Genomic DNA, 20,241 nt, shown 5'->3' with positions numbered 1-20,241 from the left:
TGTCCCTCTCTGGCTTTTATGCACTGCGGTGCTGCTCTTTCATGTCCATCTTGAAATGGTTGTATTGAATCTCTATCAAAAAGCAGCAGCATGAGGAGAGAAGCCGACTGCCTGCAGCAGGCAGGACTGCAGACTGGCTCATCTCTGCCTGCAGAACTCCAGCATCACTCTTCCGTGTGGACAAAAATCCCTGCAACCCACTGCAGAGCAGAAAGAGCTTCTCGAAGGAGAAGGAGTGAAGAGGCTGTGCTGTGGGACCAGGTGGAGGGAGTCCAGGATGAGCCATCACCCAGAGTCAAGGAGAGAGAGGTAGAAGGCAGATCAGATCGTCACAGGTCCCATGCAGCACATACTGAGAGAGGAGGGAAGGATGGATGACAACTCTAGAGCATCTCACCTCTCATTGGCAAACCTGAGAAAGGCTGTTCACCTGGGCCTCCATTTCCCTTCTCAATAAAGGAAGGGGACAGTAATTTTCCTGCCTTACAAGGATGTTACGGGAAATCCATCCCACACCATCTTAGTGGAATTGGTTTCAGTTCACGGTTTTATATCCTCCGTGTACAGAGGGTGTCCTGCCCTGCAAAGGCCAGTGCAGAGTGGTATTCGTGGTGCGTAACTTACCATGAAAAGGGTGAGTTGTGCTCTAGGTTCCTTTTAATCCATTAGACTGATCAGCAGGAGATGAATTTAGGAGCTCTGCATCACGCTCAGAAGAAACCTCTCTCCTTCTAAGCAGGGATGTCAAACATCTATGGTAAGTCACACAAACACCTCTGGTAAGTGGCTCAAATGCCCCTTCCCTCTGTGTCACCCATATGCAGCCTGTTTCAGATGGAAGCAGAATGTCATGTAAAAATGCAGAGCTAGTCTGCAGACCCACACTGCACAGCAGATCGGATGGTTCCACCAGCTCCCACTCAGGAGCACAAAAGGATGATTTTTTCCAAGACAAAAGAGCTGCCAGTGCAGACACATCACCCAGCAGGAGAGGGGTCTGGCAATCACAATTAAGTCCTTCAAAACGGGTGACGCCTTGGCCACTGCCCAGCCTCTCCAGCATCGCAGGGCAGCCCAGAGGCTCTGGACATTCACAGGGCCAGTGTCACCTTGATGTCCCCCCAGTGCTGTCCTCCATCGCTGTCAGCAGCAGTCTCCAATGGAGGAACCACTGCAGCTGCTCAGCAAGGCAGAGCCACCCCACAGCCGAGCTCAGATGGACGTGATGGAAGAAACCATCTCACGCTGCAGCAGCAGTAAAAGTCCTTTGCAATTGTTAAAGCCAGACGGAAACTAATTTTTCTCTTTTTTTTGTTACAGCCTCTCATCCTCTCCACTCCCTCTCTGATTGTACAAGACTGCGAAAAGCCAATTGCAATTAAACGCTTCATTCCTAAATGAAAGGCTCGGTTTGTAAACAACAATAGCGACAAAAAAAATAAAAAAGCAGCTCTCTCAGCAAAAGCAGCCCAGCTTTCTTTGTAGAATACTACAGGTCTCCAGCGAGAAATTGCTCCCCTCAACAACATTCTGAGCTCTCCTGGGGCGCTCCCTTGCCCCTCCAGCCCCTCTGCCCCAGATTTAGAGCCTGTCAGAGCCAATATGAAGAAGTGGATGCAGGCGCTGAGACATCCTGGCCTGGAAGCTGTTCTTCTGAAAAAGCACTGCAAACCTGCTCCTTTAGATAAATAAATAGCGCATCCCCTGTGAGCCATCAGCTGCAAAGCACTATCGTACGATGCCTCCACTGTCATAATTCCCCATGTCCTTATTGCCCGACAGCCTCCATAAAGAGCCGGCAGGTTTATGTGCCACTTAAAACCAACCTATTACCAGCAGCAAACTTCCTTCAACAAGTTTCTGTGTGCTCTGACTCAAAAGCAAAAGAACCGTGTCTCAGTGTGACCAGGTAGTGCTACCCACATGCCCCCCAGTTTCCCCAGAGACAGGGGGGTTACTGGTCCCAAAATAAGGGTCTGATCCTCCACTGCTGTCTCTTAGGCAGCCACATTAAACCAAGTATTAATACAATTACACCAGAAGAAGATCGAAGCCCGCATGCACAATTTATAAACTGCAAGACATGAATGATGCTCCCCTGTAGGCTGTGCGTGAAGGGAAGCAGGTTTTCTGTAGACAGACAGACATTGATATCAATGCAGTAAATGGCTGTTGCATCACTCCACGATTTGATTCATTGGGCACGTTTAGAGGCTGTTGTGCCTGAGGGATAGGAAGAATGCCCATGGGGTTTCCAGCCCTGTAGATAAAGGTTATTGACCTTCATTAGGGATTAAATTGGAGGAGCTGCACTGATTTGCATGGTGCTTTATGCTAGCAAGCATGTCCTGCAATAGGCAGTGATCTCTGAACAGCAAGGGAAAAAGGTACCTACAATCTCCTGAGCCTTTCCAGCCACCCCACACACAGGTCTGGGGTTAAACACAGTATTTTTTATTTCGAGATACTGAGAAGTGTTTTTTGCCTGTCAAACGAGACTAAAATACGAAACACAGGGGCAAGCCAATTGCCCAAAACTGTCCCATCTGCTTCATGATCAGATTTTATGTGACAAAGGCTAGAGTATTTGTTTTATTTTCAAAGAGCATATGGTTTGATTTTCAAAAGCTCAGCCACTCACCGCTGGGGCCGGCCTTCCAGAAAAGCTTGATGCACAGCAGCTCCTCCGGTGACACATGGGACTTTCTGAAAGAGCCCATAACCCAAGCTGGGCATTTGAAGCCCCTGGAAAAGCTGCCCTTGTCTGGGATTGCTGAACAGCAGAACAGCAGCTGCCTGATGCAGGAAGGTAATCCATCTAGCCAAAAAGCAACGAAGACTTTAAACCAAAGGAAAAAAAAATAAAGAAAACAAATATGATAAACAGACCACAAAAATAAAGAAAGGCAGGAAAGGGTTGAATAAATTTCCCCTTTGGTTTTAGACTAGTAACACCATAAATGCTACTGAATAAATCACCCACAGACCAGAGAGCTGAAATAATACAGGGGAAAATCTGAGCTCCCATTCATCACACTCCCCCAACATATAATAAATGCTTTTCATTCAGCTAAATGAATTAGCACAGTTGACACAGCACGCATCCATAGTGATGCCCACAGATCGCCCTGCTCTTTGCTCTCTGCAGCCGCCTTTCTTGGCAGCTCCTGCCCCATGTCCCCTCCTCCCAAGGACAGCAAACAGCCCCAGACAGACGGAGAGGTCCTTGCTGCCACTGATCCCCAGGACACTGGGATCTCCCTGCTGTCATGTGGAGCACCTATAAGCACCATTAAGTATGAACTATAAAGTCTGGTATGAAAATATAGGCCATGAGAGCTGCTAATCACCATTTCCTCCCCGAGGATGAAAACTTGCAGGTGAGCAGCAGAACTGGAAATGGCATTTCTGAGTCCTACGACAGTGCTGCAGGCCCCAGCCAGCATGTCTCACTGGCACCCTGCTTCACACATCCAAGATACGAGGATGAACCACTCGCTTGGTACCACAATACAAAGGTCCAAGCAGCCCAGAGAACGGCGAATGTGCAGTCACGGAGTGGAGTCACCCTCACACCACTCCCAGGGAGCCCTTCACACCAACCACAGACAAAGTGCGGTCCTGTCGCCAGCCAGGAAGGACTTCCAAGACAGACCTTGGGGCACAGCAGGAGAGTCTTGGGAAGACATGTTTATCCGAGGAAATCCAAGCCAGCAGCTGCCACAAACGTTATCATGGAAACACTGCTCTTCTCTGATGGAAACCAGCTCCAGTGGACCCAACTGTGGCTGCAGTGGGGCAGACACTTGTGGCCAATGCTGGGGCCATGATGTGATGTGCAACCTCTATCAGCAAAGGCTCCATCCCAAGACCACCCATGGGTGAGGGTGTGACGGGATGTTCCCCCTCCAGTCCCTGCATGGCCAGAGCCAAAGGAGGGGACCCACGCCAGGGAATGGGCCCCCAGCAAAGGGCATGTGGCAGGGGCAGGCAGGGGCTGAAAAGTCATTTTAAAGGTAACTGGAAACAACCTTTACTGATGCTCTGAAGGTTTAAAACCATCATTGGTGGATTAAATCCATTTCAGGGGGAAATATCATGCCAAGTCTGAATGATTGCTCAGAGTAAGGCTGGAGTGATGTGAAAATGGGTGATAAATATTGAGAGATGGAGATGAGAGACATATAATGGAGTGTCTGACAAAACTTCAATTAGAACCTTGTATATACTCCAAGAAAATGTATTTAGCCAATCGCAGCACTGGGGGTTTGAGGCTTTCTACAATGTGCTTAGGTTAAAATAAACTCTTATTTTAAGCACAAGCAAGTCATTCAACTAGTTAGTCTAAAGATGAGGCAGGTGAATAGCTTACAGTAAATAATCTATTACATGCATCAATTCAAGCTTCTTTTTACCCTAGAGCTCCTAAGGAAAAAAAGTGCTCTGCATTAGTCATTTACTCCTTGAATCTTCTGGCTGATTTGTGAGATTCACTGCAGGAACAAAGGGCTCGGAAAAGCTACGGTCCTCCAACTGTGGTGGAAATGGGTTGCTGATGATCCCCACTCCTGGAACAGCTGCCAGAAAATCCAGATTGGATGGCTTTGGGTTTCTTAAACTCATCTTTGCTTGTTTATAGCTTTCCTGACTCCTAACACAAATTAACTGCTCCCTCTGATAGCCCAGCACTGATCCTAGATAAATTTGGGTCAAGGCATCATTTTCATGATAGTTTCTTATGTCTCCTTTTCCATCTTGCCCTTGGCTATTTACAGGCAGGAACTCTTCAGAGTGCTCCCTGACTCAAAACCTCTCAAATACCCAAACACTTCTCCTCCCCAACAACCACTGCTGTTAATTATCTGTACAGGCAGCTCTCCCCATCACAGCCTCTGTGGAGCAAAGGGAGGGAGCTCAGTGTGTAACCAGTCCCTGCTCTGAATCACGGGTTCCAACTTGGTTCTCTGAAAGCACGTGGCTATTCCAAACAGCTCATACATCGGCTTCAGCAGCTCCTCACCCAGCTCTGCCTCCAAAAGAGCCTGCGGAGCAGCTCACATCCCCTCCTTGGGTGTAGGACCACCCTCAGTCAGCCCTCTGTACCCAGAGCTGGGCTCCACTCGCAGACAAATTACTCTGAATTATTGATTTCCTGATGAATTCTGCTCTCCGGCAGGACAAGGGCGGGCCTCGGTGTGCAAGTGCTCACAATGGCAACGTTGATCACAGGCAGCAGCAGGCAGGGTTGGGAAGGACTTGAAAGACATCTTGTCCCCCCTACTTGCTGCAAGGCAGGAGTCTTAACACCTCACACGTTTGTCAGAGTTGTCTAATCTGTTCTTAAATACCTCTGGTGAAAGCTGCCACACTGCCTGACGTGTCCTCTTCCTGTCATTCGTACTGTCACCTGCTGCCAGAGTCCTGTAAGACTGAAGGTTTTTTCCCGCGGAATGAGTCAATCCGTGATGGGGTTTTCAGTCCTCTGCTGTGTCAGGAAAGGTCACACTCAAGTTGTCTACAAATGCTGCTCCCTCTGTGATCTCCTCCAGGCTATAAGCTCTCACAGTCCAACCATGTCCACCATGGCGCACCATGGACTGGGCCCCAGATACTCACTTTTGTTTCCTTCTAGAATTTCAGGGCTTTTATAGAGACCTGTAGACACCACTATGCTCTTCTTCAGACCATCAAAGCAGCAAAGGCAGGGAATTCCCTTCCCTCCTCCTTCCAAAGGCCTTGCACCAGCCCCATGGTGCAACAGGTTTTGCAAGAGCTTTTGTGTTCTTAGCAGGCACACTCTTTTCACCAATGCAAACTGTTTGCAACCCAAAGAGCTCAAGATACTGGGTTCTCAGTGACAGATCCAGCTTTCAACACAAGCCCAGAGCCCAGGAGACGGCTGCTGTGTTCAGCACACAGCGTTCAGCAGGGCCAGTGTCAGCCCAGGCAGCTACGGAGCGCGGAGAGCCTGGAGATGGATGGCGTTGTCATCTTTGCCGATCGCTCCTCAGGTGCCAACCAGCAGAACGGATGTCCTGCTTTGCATAATGCTTGTACCGCGAATATTATTAACCTCATATATCACTGGGGAACGCACACGGCTCCTGTTCACAGGGAGCACCACGGCTAGCCCTACTCAATCTACTTCTATAAACAGAAACAAGGACCATTTAATAAGCAGGAGGCAGCTGGTGTCTTTAGAGGTTAGGGTTTTGCGTTGATTTTTTCCCTTTGACAAACGACAAATATGCTCAGGAAATTTTCTGCTGTGGATTTTTATCTTGTCGACCACTCATAAACGAAGCAGGGTCAAGCACTGGTCAGTACTTGGATGTGAGATCTCAAGGCAAAATAAAATCCACGGTACAGGAGGGAGAGAAATACTTGTGACTTGGCTTTTTAGGGAGCAATGCTCTTCTCTCTGAGCCAGCACTGAATCCTCTTTGCAGGCAGGGTTAAAAAGGCGACCACAGCTGCAGAAAGTTCCTTCTCCCTATGGAATGTGAAATCAGGGTGGGTTGCCATCTTCCAAGCAACCAAAGGGAGTCAGGACCAAGAATTAAAGGACAGGCAAGCACTTGAGCTCCTCTAAGAAAATACCAGCCAGGATCATAAAATTTCCTATCTCTCTGAGCCAAACAACAGGTATTAACCAAGGGGTAGATGTTTAATGCTCCATGTAAAAGGCATTCTAGCTGGCTTCTTCCCCTAAATTTAGACTGCGATTTTGTTTTAATCCAGTATGTTTGCTCCCCCTACCGAACTGTCCCACGTGCTCAATGAATGTTTTCCAACAGTTACCCCCACACTGTTCCTGCACTGGCTGAATTTCCCCGGTGAGTAAAATGATTTCTATGTTCAGTAGCCTGTAAAGCACTTGGAAATCTTTCAGATGAAAGGCCCTCATCGAAAAGTGTATAATAAGATTTCATTATTGTATCATTTATTCTCATTATCGCTAATAGCAGTGGTTGTATAAAATGTTCTTCCTGTGATCAGAAGCGACCAGCTAGCAAACACCCCAGCCCACAGAAGCTGAGGACAAAGAAAGCATCGGGGAGCAGGTGTCCAGAGTTCACTCAGCTGTTCTCAGCTCCCCATACGTCCTCTCTGCTTCTTTGAAGATTTTAATTAGAAGCCTACAGAACGGTGTTCCAGGACCTGGAAGAGATCCAGAGGTATAAAGGACAACAGTCAAACTCAGAGCTTCCACTCATCGCAGGTAGAAGGCTTTTTAGACCTGAACTGCACAAGCCACTCACAAAATAAGCTGGAAATCAAGCAGAGCAGAGTTCTGGGGACAGACGGGGACACATGGCACATCAGCGAGGAAAAGGGGATGGTTTGGATTTGTCAGGCTCTACTTTTGGGGGGCACGTTACCCACAAGCAAACAGGCTAGCTAATATCCGGGGTTCAAGGTGGGAAGGGGAGCAGAAGCAGCATTTCAGTGAGAAACCCAGGGTACAGAAAAAGATTATTCTGAATTTAGCAGCACTAAAATAGTGCAGAAAGAAAATGGGGCAAGATAGCACGGGAAGGGAATGCAAAAAGAAAAGAAGGGGGAAAGAGAATGAAAAGCACTGCTAACTCAGGCAAACCCAGGCAGCAGTGTTCGGAGCTACGGAACTAATTGCCCTAAATAAATATATGAACTAAGGGCAGGATTTATAAGCAAGAGAGACAGAAGAAACAGCTGGCTGAACGGTGTTCAAATGGGTAATGAAAAGTATTTACAATGCTGGCAAAGCAACTTGACAGGCAAGAGAAGCCTAGTCATCATGTAGGGCAAGAAATAAGAGAGGTGACAGCTGTAAGATCTCTCACCACCTAGAGAGATTGAGAATGAGGAATTTCTGCACCTCTCCTGCTCTTCCCGTGTGCCCCAGATGCTGTAACATCAGCGACTTGTATTCCGCTCAGACACTCGCAGCCTTACACAAGTCAAGAAGTGCAGGGACACAGACGAGAGCTTCATCCAGGGGCTGGAGACAGCAGATGGGCAGGAAGGCAGTTCAGACCTCTGGCATTCCAGGGTGATGAAGACCAGGAGAAAGCAATTACAGCTGAATTTGATGCTGGAGCCTGGGGACCCTCCAGGCAGTGGCAATGTCTGGAGATAGCCCAGTATGAACAGAGAAGCCAGTTTTCAGATTGAAGGGGAAGAAAGGCATGAGGCAGCTGAGGTTTGACTGCAGATACAAGGACACAGATAAGACAGAGAAGAGAGTGGTTCTTGGTACCCCATATTTAGTGAGAACAACAGGAAAATGAATAACCAGTTTCACAAGCTCCTGAAAGCTAATTTACTTGAACATTAAGTAACAGCAAAGAGCATAAGTTGTGTTTTCATTCCAGATCGTGGTTTGTCTCCAAATCAAAGGGGGAATCATCAAGTTTAGGCTTGGGTGATGCAGGAATTTCTTTCACCGGAATAATTCAAGAATGACCCATTTCTCAAAGCTTAGCTCCAGTTCCAGTATCCAGACAAAAAGCACGATATATATGTGGTATGCTCACCGTTAGGCCAGATCTGGTCTTCAGGGACTTGGAGAAACAGAAGAACGCTCTGCTCAGCTGTGAGCTGACAGGTATCCTCTTCCCAGGGCGACAGATCTGAGCACCCCAATGGAAATTTAAAAAAATACTCTCAAGATCTTGTCAGAGCTGTTCATCAGAACTGCTCTGATTAACAAGCATTACTGAGCAGCAGCTACTTTGTCTCTTTGATCACGACTGGTCCTCAAGCCATTGATGAATTAAATATTTAATGGTCTATGTGACAGCTCAGGACAGCTGCTGTGTCAGAATGGTCCTGGAAGGCCCCCGTGTACCTCGGAGCAGACACAGGAACACAATGGTGAGGGTCAGCAGCATTCTTGGCTGGTCTCCAGAGCAGAACCAGAGCCACAAGCTCTGCAGTTGGAGGAACCACAACCTGGCAGCCAAAAGGATGGATCTGAGCAGAATGGGAGGATTTTAATGCCAGGATTTGTGCTTTTCCAGAATGTACAATATCTTCTGGGGTGACACCACGCTGACAAAGGGGGTTCTTGCAAGACTTACCCAGTATTTATTCCATCATGCATGTCTCCGTATGGCCCTAAACCATGAGAGCTCAGGGCCAAGAGAAACAATTCAAAAGCTGCAAGCCATACAGAAGAGCCAGCACAGCGACTCATTCCCGACCCACACACAGAGCACAAGCAAGGAAACACACTCTGCTTTGTACATGCAAGGAATGGTCTTGCTTATACGCTGCATCCTAACTCGGCACCATAGCCACTCTGGAGTTTGGATACATCTGGTGTTGAACCTTAGATATTAAACCTTGGGGTGCTGAACATCAGAGAAGTCCAAGGAAAGGACTAACACAGGTGGAGCTGGGGAGGATTTGCGAATGTGATCATCTCCAGAAATCCCTTTGGTACCTGCTGTTAGACAGCTCTGTGACTCTGAATATGGTCTTCTGGCTCACCCTCAAAAATCGAACAAACGACAGTGACTTTGGTTACAAAACAGTAGCGCTTCAATTGCAACAAGGGCCCCTGCTAATTTAGCAGAAACCCTTTTAGCTCAGATAACTGCTCTGCTAATGAAATCAGAGCCATCACCACTTCTGGCTCCCCATGGTAAAACCTCTATCCTTTTCAGAGAGTGAATCGCACCATAGCTTCAGAGAGAAGTTTTAATGGGCTTTAGCAGCCTTCAAGAGACAGTGCTTGAAGGACAAAATAAATCATCTCTCTTACTGTGCTGTCACAAAATTCCCCTTCCCCTTAACATTCTTCTTGCATCGCCTTCTAGTTCCACCACTTCTCTTTCAAAGTTTACGCTTAACTCAAAAGAGCAGATCTAACCCGAGAGGAATAAAAGAGACCCCTCAAAGTTTCCATTCCTTAGGTCCAGGATTTGGGAGAACAAAACAGCACCACAACTCTGATCAACAAACTCATCTTTCCTAAAGCAATGGGGAAGGTGCTGTGCCAGCTCTCCACGAGGAACATTTAGGGAAAACAGCTCCCTCTTCTTAATCTAACACTCTGCTGCTTTGGTGGACACTCTGTGGGTTATTTTAAATGGGCTTTGGTAAAGCTTTAAGTCTTCTATGGCTGGGGGCATCTCCAGCCAGGCTGGGGCAGCGCGGGCAGCTGTGTAACAGCGCTCTGCACAGCTCTTCTCCAGGACACGTCCTTGGAGGATCTAGCTGGGCTGTTTCTAGACTTAAAGTACTGCAACGCATAGAAAAATCTGTGGATATCCAGTACAGTCCATGTCAGACTGTAGGAGAGACAAGAAAAAGGCAGCAAAGCCACCTCTGCATCCCAGCTTTTCTTCTGGCACCAACAACAGAGCTAAACCGGATCCCAAGTGTTGGCTTGTATTTCCAAACACTTTCTAACCATTGCAGAGAACAAGTGCTTAAGGGCTTGGCTGTATTTATGCTTTTGCTTGTCTTTAATAAAAGCAGCATTTATAATGCATGATTAATTATTTTGCACAAGTCTCCCTTTTATGGGAACCTGTGAAATGTAAGTGATTTTTAATATCACCTCACAGACATCACTCCTTTTTCCCACTCCCATTACCATTAATCCACGTTGTAGAAAGATGCAACATTTGTCAGTGGTTTATTATGAAGTGTAATGTTGTGAGTTATTTATGAGCTTGCTATTTATTGCAGTATTTGCGGGTAGTTTTAGCGCTGCAACTCCAGGGTGAGAATCAGCCACAATTTACCCACTGCCTGGCAGAACCCTTTGCTGTTTAACCACTTCGCTCCCCCTCTCTGGCTGTGCCCTCACTGCACATCGCCCAGGGATGTTCTAGGGAAGCCTCTCAGCCTTGTCACTCCCAAGGGCCCAGACAAGTACACTCAATTACCTCTTGTTCTCATTAGGTGGAAGGGGATGTTTGGAAAGGACCCAGAGGCAACAGGCAGAAACAAGGAAGGAATAGAGATGTTACTGAATTCCGGTCGCTGGAAAGATGCGGTTTGGGGGTCTCACACCATAGGAGTGAAGCAAATGGCCAGAGCACAGACGGAACCAGTCCACTGTTCAGTGCCTAATAACAGAAACCCACGGACAGCATTAGAGCAGGACAAACACCTCGCTGGGATCGCTGCTGTGGCTTACACAAAGCGTTATGCTGTGGGGTTTAGACACCCAAGCTGTGGAAACTTAACCAATCGGTTACCCTGCATTATCCCAGCTACACTGATCATCGACAGAAATGCTCCTAATCTGTAGCAAACACGGACCGAACTCATTTTACTCCACAACGAACAGAAGAAACTCCTTGAAGCTCAGAATGCTGACAAAGCAGGCTAAGCAGAGACCCCATGCCTAGGACTGAATGCTCAAAAGATGGTTGTTATTATACCGTACAGACCAAACTCACGGACAGATGATGAGCTGAAGTCACCAGGCACACAGCTGACTATGGTCAGCCAGAGGGATGTGAGCAGAAAACTCCACGGAAAGCAGAATATTGCCTTTACTGAGCTCAGCAACAAGGCTTCTATGATCCTGCTTTTACATTTGCTTTTTATCAACTGCAGCTACCTAAGTACTCAGTTTTCAACACCTACAATGTCTTGCTGGAAACTGTTTACAACACTTAGCACCTTGTGCTGAGATCACTTGCTAAAATGAAAGCCTGTATTTTGTTAAAAAGAGCAGACACTTTGCAGGCACAGATTTATTTCTCCCTAACACCAGGCGCTCCCTGGCACTAGTAGGATACAAAGATGCTGTACCCATATACAGTTTGCTGCAGGTAGAGCATTTGAAGGGTGTGAATTAGGGCCACAAAGTCTATTCTAAAGGTTTAGTAGCCATCAGCAGGCAGATCTGGGCACATTTTCTCTCATTCTATACATTTTCGTTCTAATCCTGCTGTGTCTGAGTGCTTCTGTTGTGCTAGCTATAGTTAAATTTCCCCACAACACCTTTTCTGACAGAAAATGCTATTCCATCAAAACAAGCCAACTTGATTTTGATAAAAATCCCACGTTTTAAGAGAAGTCTGATGATTGGAAGCATTTTGTTAAGACCAAAACAAATGTGGGAACTTTGAGGTTTGGCTTCCAACTACCTTTTATTATAAATAATTGGGGGGGGAAGGACTCGCACTCCTACTACAGTTTTTAGAGCAAAGCGCAATCACCTGTAATTTCTGAACACTAAACACTCTGAAATGCTGTGGCAGAGCATGTTGATACAGCTTGGTATTTGTTCAAAAGAGAAAGCGAGACAGAAAACCACTTGAAGTCTTTTAACTATTTGGTAGACCTGTTCCCACCTGATCCAGCCGGCTCCCAGACCCCCTTCAGAGGGTCAAACACATAAAACCTTCACTCACTAGCATTTCAGGCCTGATTCTGCTGATGTGAAGTCAGAGCAGTTTCAAAGTCAGAGCCAGTACAGATCTACTGAGGCAGGAATGAAGAAATCCGATGTTTGATTCAGACTCGGTGGTTGCATGGGCTCCAGCTGGGGTTCAGCAAAGGAAGTTTTCCACAGTGAAAGATCAGCTTCTCTGCATCAAAAGGCGATGTCAGTCCTGCTTCCACTCTTCCAACAGTCACTTTTTCTTTCACCCTGTGCCTCAGTTTCCCCCTCTGCAATTAGAGCTTCCATGAGATTTCTTCTCCAGCCAAGGACAAACTGGGTTGTCAGGAGCTGGTGGGAGTGGGGTGATGGGCTGAATAGCTTTGGGAAGAACAAACAGGATAATAAACTCACTTTAATGCCCACATAGGGACCCCAATTTAACCTTATCTATATGCAAATTGTGGTGCCTTCTTCCTCCTCTTTGAGGGCGGGTGAGCTGGCTGTGATGTACCTGATACAAGCAGTGCATTTGCATTCCACTGGAACTGTCAGGAACTTCTCTCTGCTTTGTTCAGTGACTTAGGCTGTATTTAAAAAGAAAAAATCCCTTCTGATTAGAAAGCAGCTCCATTTGGTTGCCACCTGTTACAGAACCACCAGAGCCTCAGGAAACTTTCACACAGAGCTCCCACACCCTTTGTCAGCAGCGTTTGCCTCCTTGTTCTTGGTTATCAGCCTGTATTTGCAGAGAAACCACCCTGTGGTGCTGAGGAATCCATCTGTTCCTGCTGTTCTCCCCTTACCTGATGTCAGGCAGTCCTACTTGCAGTGTTCTAGGTGGCTGTGAGTTGAAAGGACTTAAGAAGTTAGAGATGGGAAGAAAAAGTAAAGCAAAAGTGAACCGTGGATGTTCTTCCATCACGGAGCCAGCTTGGGATGGTTCCCTGCAGAAGGTGACAAAGTATCCCAAGAGCATCATGCCACGCTATTTTTCTTTCCAAAATTAGAGGTGAAATACAGCAGGATATCAGCGTGATCTGTCCATACAAACTACTATATTCTGCAAGCTTTTTCAGAAACCAAAACGTTCATACCAGCATGTCCACAGTAAAACTCACATCCTCTGTAAATCTACACAGCTCCCTTGTCCACCAGCTCTTTCCCAATTTCTTTGAGGCTACTCCAGGTCCCTCTGAGCACCAGTTACCCTGTCCCAAATGCCACCAGAGATGTAATCACACTTCTGTCTCACCCAGTCTGCAGTTACACAGTTTTCAGGGGAAGAAAGCAAAGAGGAAGAGTAGTTGGGAAAAAATGAACATTATGTTTTCACGCAAATAGCCTCAAACTTTGGGTAGTGGCAAGAGAAAAAATACAGGAAGAAATCAGTTTTAAAACCTTTCTGCTTCTATTCTCTTCTCCTTTATGTTTTCAGTGTGGCTTTAGTGGCTCTTTAAAGATGTACTACAAAGCTTTTAATAAAAGCCAGAATGAAAGGCAGAATCCTCTTTAAGACCCTAAATCAGTCTTGCAATACGTGTCTAGACTCACACCTTACTAATACATTAACTTTTTAGAAGTGAGATATTGTAACACCCAGTAATCCCTCCAGCTTCTGCTAAATTCCCTGTCAAGGAGGCTGTGTGTTTCTGTTTAGATGGGAAGCCGCAACATTAACAATGACCCCTTCCAGAGAACATTTAATAGGCAAGTAGATCATTCAAAGTACTTTTCATTTCTGTCTCTCATTTAGCAGTCCTTTCCACCACTCCACGAGCACTGAGGGGATGATTGCTTTGTATCACACAACCACTGCACTCACTGAACAAAATATGCAGGAGTTTGGTCCTAATGCTGGGAGCAATGTGCTGGTTTTGGCACTGATCCCACCAAATTTAGGGTTACATTTTTACAGCAATAGTGGTTTCATCTTCGCTGAGCAGGAGCAATTTCCTCTGGTCACAACTACGCAGTTTTTCTTCTTCAGAAATTCAATTTTCAGTGCCGCTGGCTTTCAAAAATGTGAGTCCAAGTTGGCTTTTATCAGCCACAGTAAGCATATTCCCCTATAATTTGCAGGGTGAGACATATGATAGTCTCTAGTTTGCTCCCAGGCCTAAATGTGGCATCTACAAATTGTCTACTGCGAAAAGTTAACAAGAAGTGTCTAAATGAAGCGTGGATTTAATTTTTTTTCTTAAAAAGACCCAACATTTCTCAGTCACAAGCAGTGGATGTACTCCATCTGTTTTCAGTGGAGATGCTAAGCTGCTGATTATTTTGCTGGGGAATGCCAAGGACAAAACAGCAGGTCACTGGAAAATCACCTGGTTTGTCTGGAGGCGCAGAAAGAAACCGGTTTTGAACTCGGATCCCCTGAGAGCTCCATACACCGCCTCCCCACTTCCCGTACAACCACAGGCAAATCACTTGATCTCACCGAGCACCAGTTCCCAGCTGTGAAGAGAGGACAAGAAGAGCTTTGTTCATCCAGGCCCTTGTTGGACTTTCCTCTTCACACTGCAAGCCCTATGGGGCACAGACTCTCACTCTCCCCAAGTATGGAGAACAGCTTTTTTTCAAAAAAAAACAACTACCAAACGCACTGCATGAATCTGTGAGCCCCAAAGACTTAAAAGAGGTACCTGGAAATACAACAGAGCAAGTCTGTTGCTCTCCTGTGTTGCCTGCAGCCTTTGGATGCAGATTCAAATTCTAAGCTACACAATGCTGTGAGCAACTGCCCCAGCAGTCAGAAACCTCAGAAGCCCCAGGCAGGCTGCAGCTAAATTTAGATCCTCTCTTCCATGCTTCAACTGGGATTTTCACAGATTGATTTTCTTTCTTCAGTGCAGTCAGGGCTGCTCAGAGGGATCCCTTGTTTCTCTCGTTAGTTATTACCCTCCTGCAGGGAGAAGGGCCCCTGTTTGCACCAGGAACACCCGACAAGCTGTTCTGAGCAAAACGGTGAATGCCAAGTTGCTTCATCAAAGCATCAAGGCTAGAAGCTCCCCTGCGTGACAGTGACTACGAGAAACCACATGAAGCCGTCACTCCTGCTGGTGTGGCTGCACAGGCTCCGTGCAGGGCAAGGGGAAGAGCCCAAGAGAATTAAAATCCTGCCCAGCCATGGGAGAACCAACTCCTCGGGTGCTCTGGGACACCTTGTGCAAAGCCCGGCACCTGCCTTGCCCAGGGTCTCACAAGCCGTTTGGAACCCGCACACACTCACAACCCCATCCGCTCCTCCAGGTTTGCCTGCAGCATCACTTTCTGTAGGATTCAAAATCATCAAACCAAAGACTTGTCCCTCACTAGATCACAAAAAGTTCAGTGAAACCGAAACATCTTTGCCCTGAGGCCACTTGATGCTTGCTTTAACTGCATCGCTCCATTAAGGATGATAAGATTTAAGTCTGAGTGTCTGATTTGCATTAAGATTAATAGCGGCTGGTTAGCCATATTCCTTGGATATTAACAGCAGGGCTTTTTCCTGGTGATTTCTCATTGCTTCTAATAAAATGAAGGATTCCAGTCTTAGCAAGCAGAAAACCAAGTCTGACTATTACCAGCAACTGAATGGTCAAAAAGAAGAACAGATAACCCTGCCTCACTGTTAAGCAGCCAGATCCCAATTACACACTTTTTATTAGTTGCTTTTCAGGATCACTATGTGCATCACTTTACCAAGGTTTCAAACTAGGCTGCAAAACAACATTTCAAAGACAATTAAAATATCATAAGCAATCGTGTGAATGTTCCTGAAAGCAGCTACCAAATAAGAAACAATGGCAGAGCTGCAAAAGAAGAAATCATAGTTTAATCTAACCTTTAATGGGTATTTATTAACTACATGATTACCCCAATTTAGAACTAGCCACTTGTTACAGACTGGAACTATATCACAGCTTTTTCTATGTTGAAGCCAAGGCTCAATGGAGATTCAACAAGTTTATGGGTGATGAAAACACGATACACTTACAGAGTGAACACGCCTGATCCCACTAGATCATCCCGTGCCCACTAAATTATCTGGACCAAAGGCCACTGGCATATACGGGAAATTAGGGCAGCAAACCAAGGAGTAATTTTTTAAAAATGTGTTTAATATCAGAGCACGGAAGCCAAAAAGCTGAGAAAGCAGAGTGGGGCAGGGACTAGTGGGTGGAAGCTGGGCACCCTCACTGTGAGAAACAGTGAAAAATGCAGCCTTTCAATCCAGGCTGGACACCCTTGTGAAGGAGATGCAGCTGCCAGGGTGACATTTGACGCTTGGCCAGCTCAGCAGCCCCCCAGCTCTCCTGCTGCTGGAGCAGGGCCAGCCCAGCACAGCACCAGAGCTGCTTCCCCCTGCCCACCCAACTCCAAAGGGCCGCAAGCCCACCTTAAACAGAAGCAGCCAAACATCTCTGACCACAGTCCTGCAGCCCCTGAGACAACCAGGGTGGTGTTATTCACCCTCAGACCTGTAAGACCGAGGCCCTTCTCAGTGATGGAGTTGAATAGCTTCGATTTATCTGCAACAGCACCATAACAAAGAAGAACCGCAATGGCTCCAGCAGGTCTGGTCAGCTCTGGGTCCTGCTCTCTAATTGTGGCCATGAGCATTCTCCTGGTAGAGGATATATGGTAGTGCTTAACTTTTTATTAGAGTGGGTAAGGGCTGAATAGGAAAGGGTCTAATCTTACATCCAAACACTGCAGTGATAGGGGAGGAATTTAGCTGAAGAGAAAGGGCAGCGTTCACCCACCTTTCACCCTCCTCTAATATGTTCCGTCTTCCCAGACAACTAATTCTGCTTGCTCAGGGATAAGTCAACATCTTGCTCAGCTATTTTTTCCCCTCCTCAGCTGTCAGGGCAGACACCTGTATTTGCAGTTAGTTCCCCTGGCAGCCTGAAACTCACTCAATTACCGAATCCTTAGGTCTTGGATTCCACCGCCTGCTTCTTCAGAGGGAACCCCGTCGCTCCTCCCTCAGGGCCTCTGACCTGACACACATTTCTTCTTACTGAAGCTCACTTCATTAACCAAGCAGTACCTAACTCTCACTTTATTGCTTCCGTCTTTGCTTCTTTGGGTTTAAGGTTTTCTAATGCTAAGGGTTTTATCAAAGCAGACAGTCTGCAGCTGATGTTAGTGCTGCAACAAAACGGTCCACTAATTGCCCAGCCATCTGGAATTAAGCTTTTGGGCTCAGACCTGTCCAACTGTGTCTCTGCACAAGGCAAAAAAATCAGTTCCTTTGTGTCATTGTCTTGATATTGGTCTGTGGTGTGAGATGGGGGGCTCAGTCCTGTCCTCAGTCGATGGAAGAAGGGTAGAAGTGAGACACATCTCATTTGCATGAGTAACCACCCATCATGCCAGGCCAAATATTGTCATTGTTTTCATTAGAAGATTAGTTTGTGCCTGGAAAGGAAAGATTAAAGTGAGTTGCCTTTACTACACAGACAGGAGGGGAACAAAATTACATTTGTTGTGTGTTCAGCCATGGATTCACCCTCCCCATATCCCAGCCCTACATCACTAACTCATGGTACTTGGACTCAAACAGGACACCCTGGGATAACAAACAGTCCCAAGCGGCTGCTTCTGCAACAGAGCTCACGTCACAACTTGATGGATTGTTTTCCACTCAGATTTGTCTCACCAAAGGAAAATGGTTAAAATATTATATTCAGGGACATTTTTTTCATTTAAAGAAAAAATAAGTGATTTATATTAGGATGAAAAGACTGGAAGGGCACTAGTTTCTTTTTACAGTTGTACATGACCAAGCACTGGTGTTTTTAAGGCATTAGGGCTGCCCCAGCTCCCAGCAGCCCTGCAGTCTGGCAGGTGCCCAGAGCCACCTCCAGGCCACTCCAGCATGAGGGACTCATGCTGGGGATCACATGTGCTTCCTTTACCCTGTGTACACAGTTAGAAAAATCTCTGTCCCCATCACCAACTTCGGAAAGTTAAAATACAGACATGTGGAGTAACAGAAATGAGCTTCCTTGTGTTTACCTCTAACCACCAGGCAGGGCTGCTCACAGTGTATTTCCCCTTTGTTTCCCCCATCTTGTCAATACAGAGTCCCAGCAGCCACATGCTACCTACAAGAATGCTTCAAACCATAAGCGAATCTCATCCACCATCACAAAGGTTGTTAAGCCTCTGCTTCTTTTCCCAGTGGGAAAAATAGGTGATCTGTGCATTTATTTTAAGACAGAGAACTGTTTTTTTTAGGTAGGTACATTTGATGAGATCAAAGAAACTCTCCCACCCCTCTGCCCAGAACGTGGAGAAACTTGCAGCAATCCTTTGGTCATGGGGGAGTTCATCATAAATCCCATCTTATGACAAGAGCTACAAGAAGTTTCACCCCAAGGCCAGCAGTGCGTGCAATGCTATGACCCTGAGCCTTAATGTGCATATTAACACATCCTGCCTGCCTTTGTAAAAGGCTGCTAAGAAGGACATTTGAAACTGCTGTGCAGCAAGAAGCAGGCTTTGCTGGTACGTGACTTGCAATGCATTCTAATAATCACATAATTATAGCTACGATCCACTCACCCTGCCAGAGAGAAGAGGTGAAACTGTTTAAGAGAATTCTCTCGCTGATGGTACTTGAAGCTACCGTAAGGTGACAGACAGCACAACATGGCTCCCCAAGCCAGCAGAGGAATGGGGGGTACTGGGGAATGGCTGTTTGTTCACTAACAACCAACAAACCACCAAGTACAAGCACGGGTGCCCCTCTGATGGCACAGCGCTGTCAGGTATCACCCTCTGAGCTGAGTCCTCAACCGAGGTCTTACAGAATCTCTTATGGAAAACAGAAATAAAATCAGTGCTTTACATGAGCTTTTAGGAAACAGATTTATTGTCTGTTGCTTTTCTTGGTCTCACATCTTCCTTCTTGCTGTAGTCCCGGTATTGCAGAGAGGAACATAACCCTTTGCTTTACTGGAAAAGGATGTTTTGTGCTTATCCCACTGGCTGCATAAGGAAATGCAAAGGCCAAACAAATCTGCTGGGCAGCCTCAACACAGGGCCAGCTTGGGATGTTCAAGAGTCAGTTTGGGGGCAGGCAGGATCAAATGGCAAGATATGGGGAGAAGTGACATACACCCGTATTTTGAAAGTGTAAAAAAGAATAGCAGGCTACAGTCTGCACGGGCAGAGCATACAGACAGACATCTGTAGTGAGTGCGAAATGGAAATGCTGCATGTTAACACGCACATCATTTGGACACTGAGGAGACTGGCACTTCAGCCTGTCTCATCAGAAGGTTCTTAAAAGCTACAATCCGCTTGCACGAGTCTGAAGAACAGACAGGGTGCCTCTAATGCACAGACTCCTCCAGTGCAGAAGGACCAGAGCCACTTCTTGGAGTCTTCCTGAAAGTGTTAGATGTGTCCTGAACACCTTCGATGTGAGCTCAGTCAACAGCAACAAGATCAGGACTGATGTGAATTTGAACTTGATTCAAATCACACAGGAAGTCAGCCTGGCAAGTAGAGAGAGAGAAAGCTACAGGGCTGATGAACTCCAAGTAGCCTGTGTTGCTAAGGAGACACATTTCAGCATCCTCTAGTGGGAACTTCCTAAGTGATGAAGGGCTCCACGCCCAGGAACATCACCTCACCACAGCTCAGCCCAGACTGGATGAAGACACCAATAACCAAGGTCAGGTCATCACCTGGCAGGCTGCAGCAGGATCTCCCAGCCAAGTGGACACATGAGAGCAGGCCTTCAGATGGCACCAAACCCAGTCATGAACACGAGTTTGTTACAGTCCCTCTGCTAGATGGCTTCAGAGCCGGACTGAGCAATATTACGTCTTTGTCTGTGCTGAAGGTCATGAGTTCACTCCTTGGCACCTTGGCTGTCACACCTGGAGACAGGACAGAGA

This window comes from Patagioenas fasciata, chromosome 19 (genome assembly GCF_037038585.1).
Source record: "Patagioenas fasciata isolate bPatFas1 chromosome 19, bPatFas1.hap1, whole genome shotgun sequence".
Classification (NCBI taxonomy): domain Eukaryota; kingdom Metazoa; phylum Chordata; class Aves; order Columbiformes; family Columbidae; genus Patagioenas; species Patagioenas fasciata.
This window is presented reverse-complemented; position numbering follows the sequence as displayed.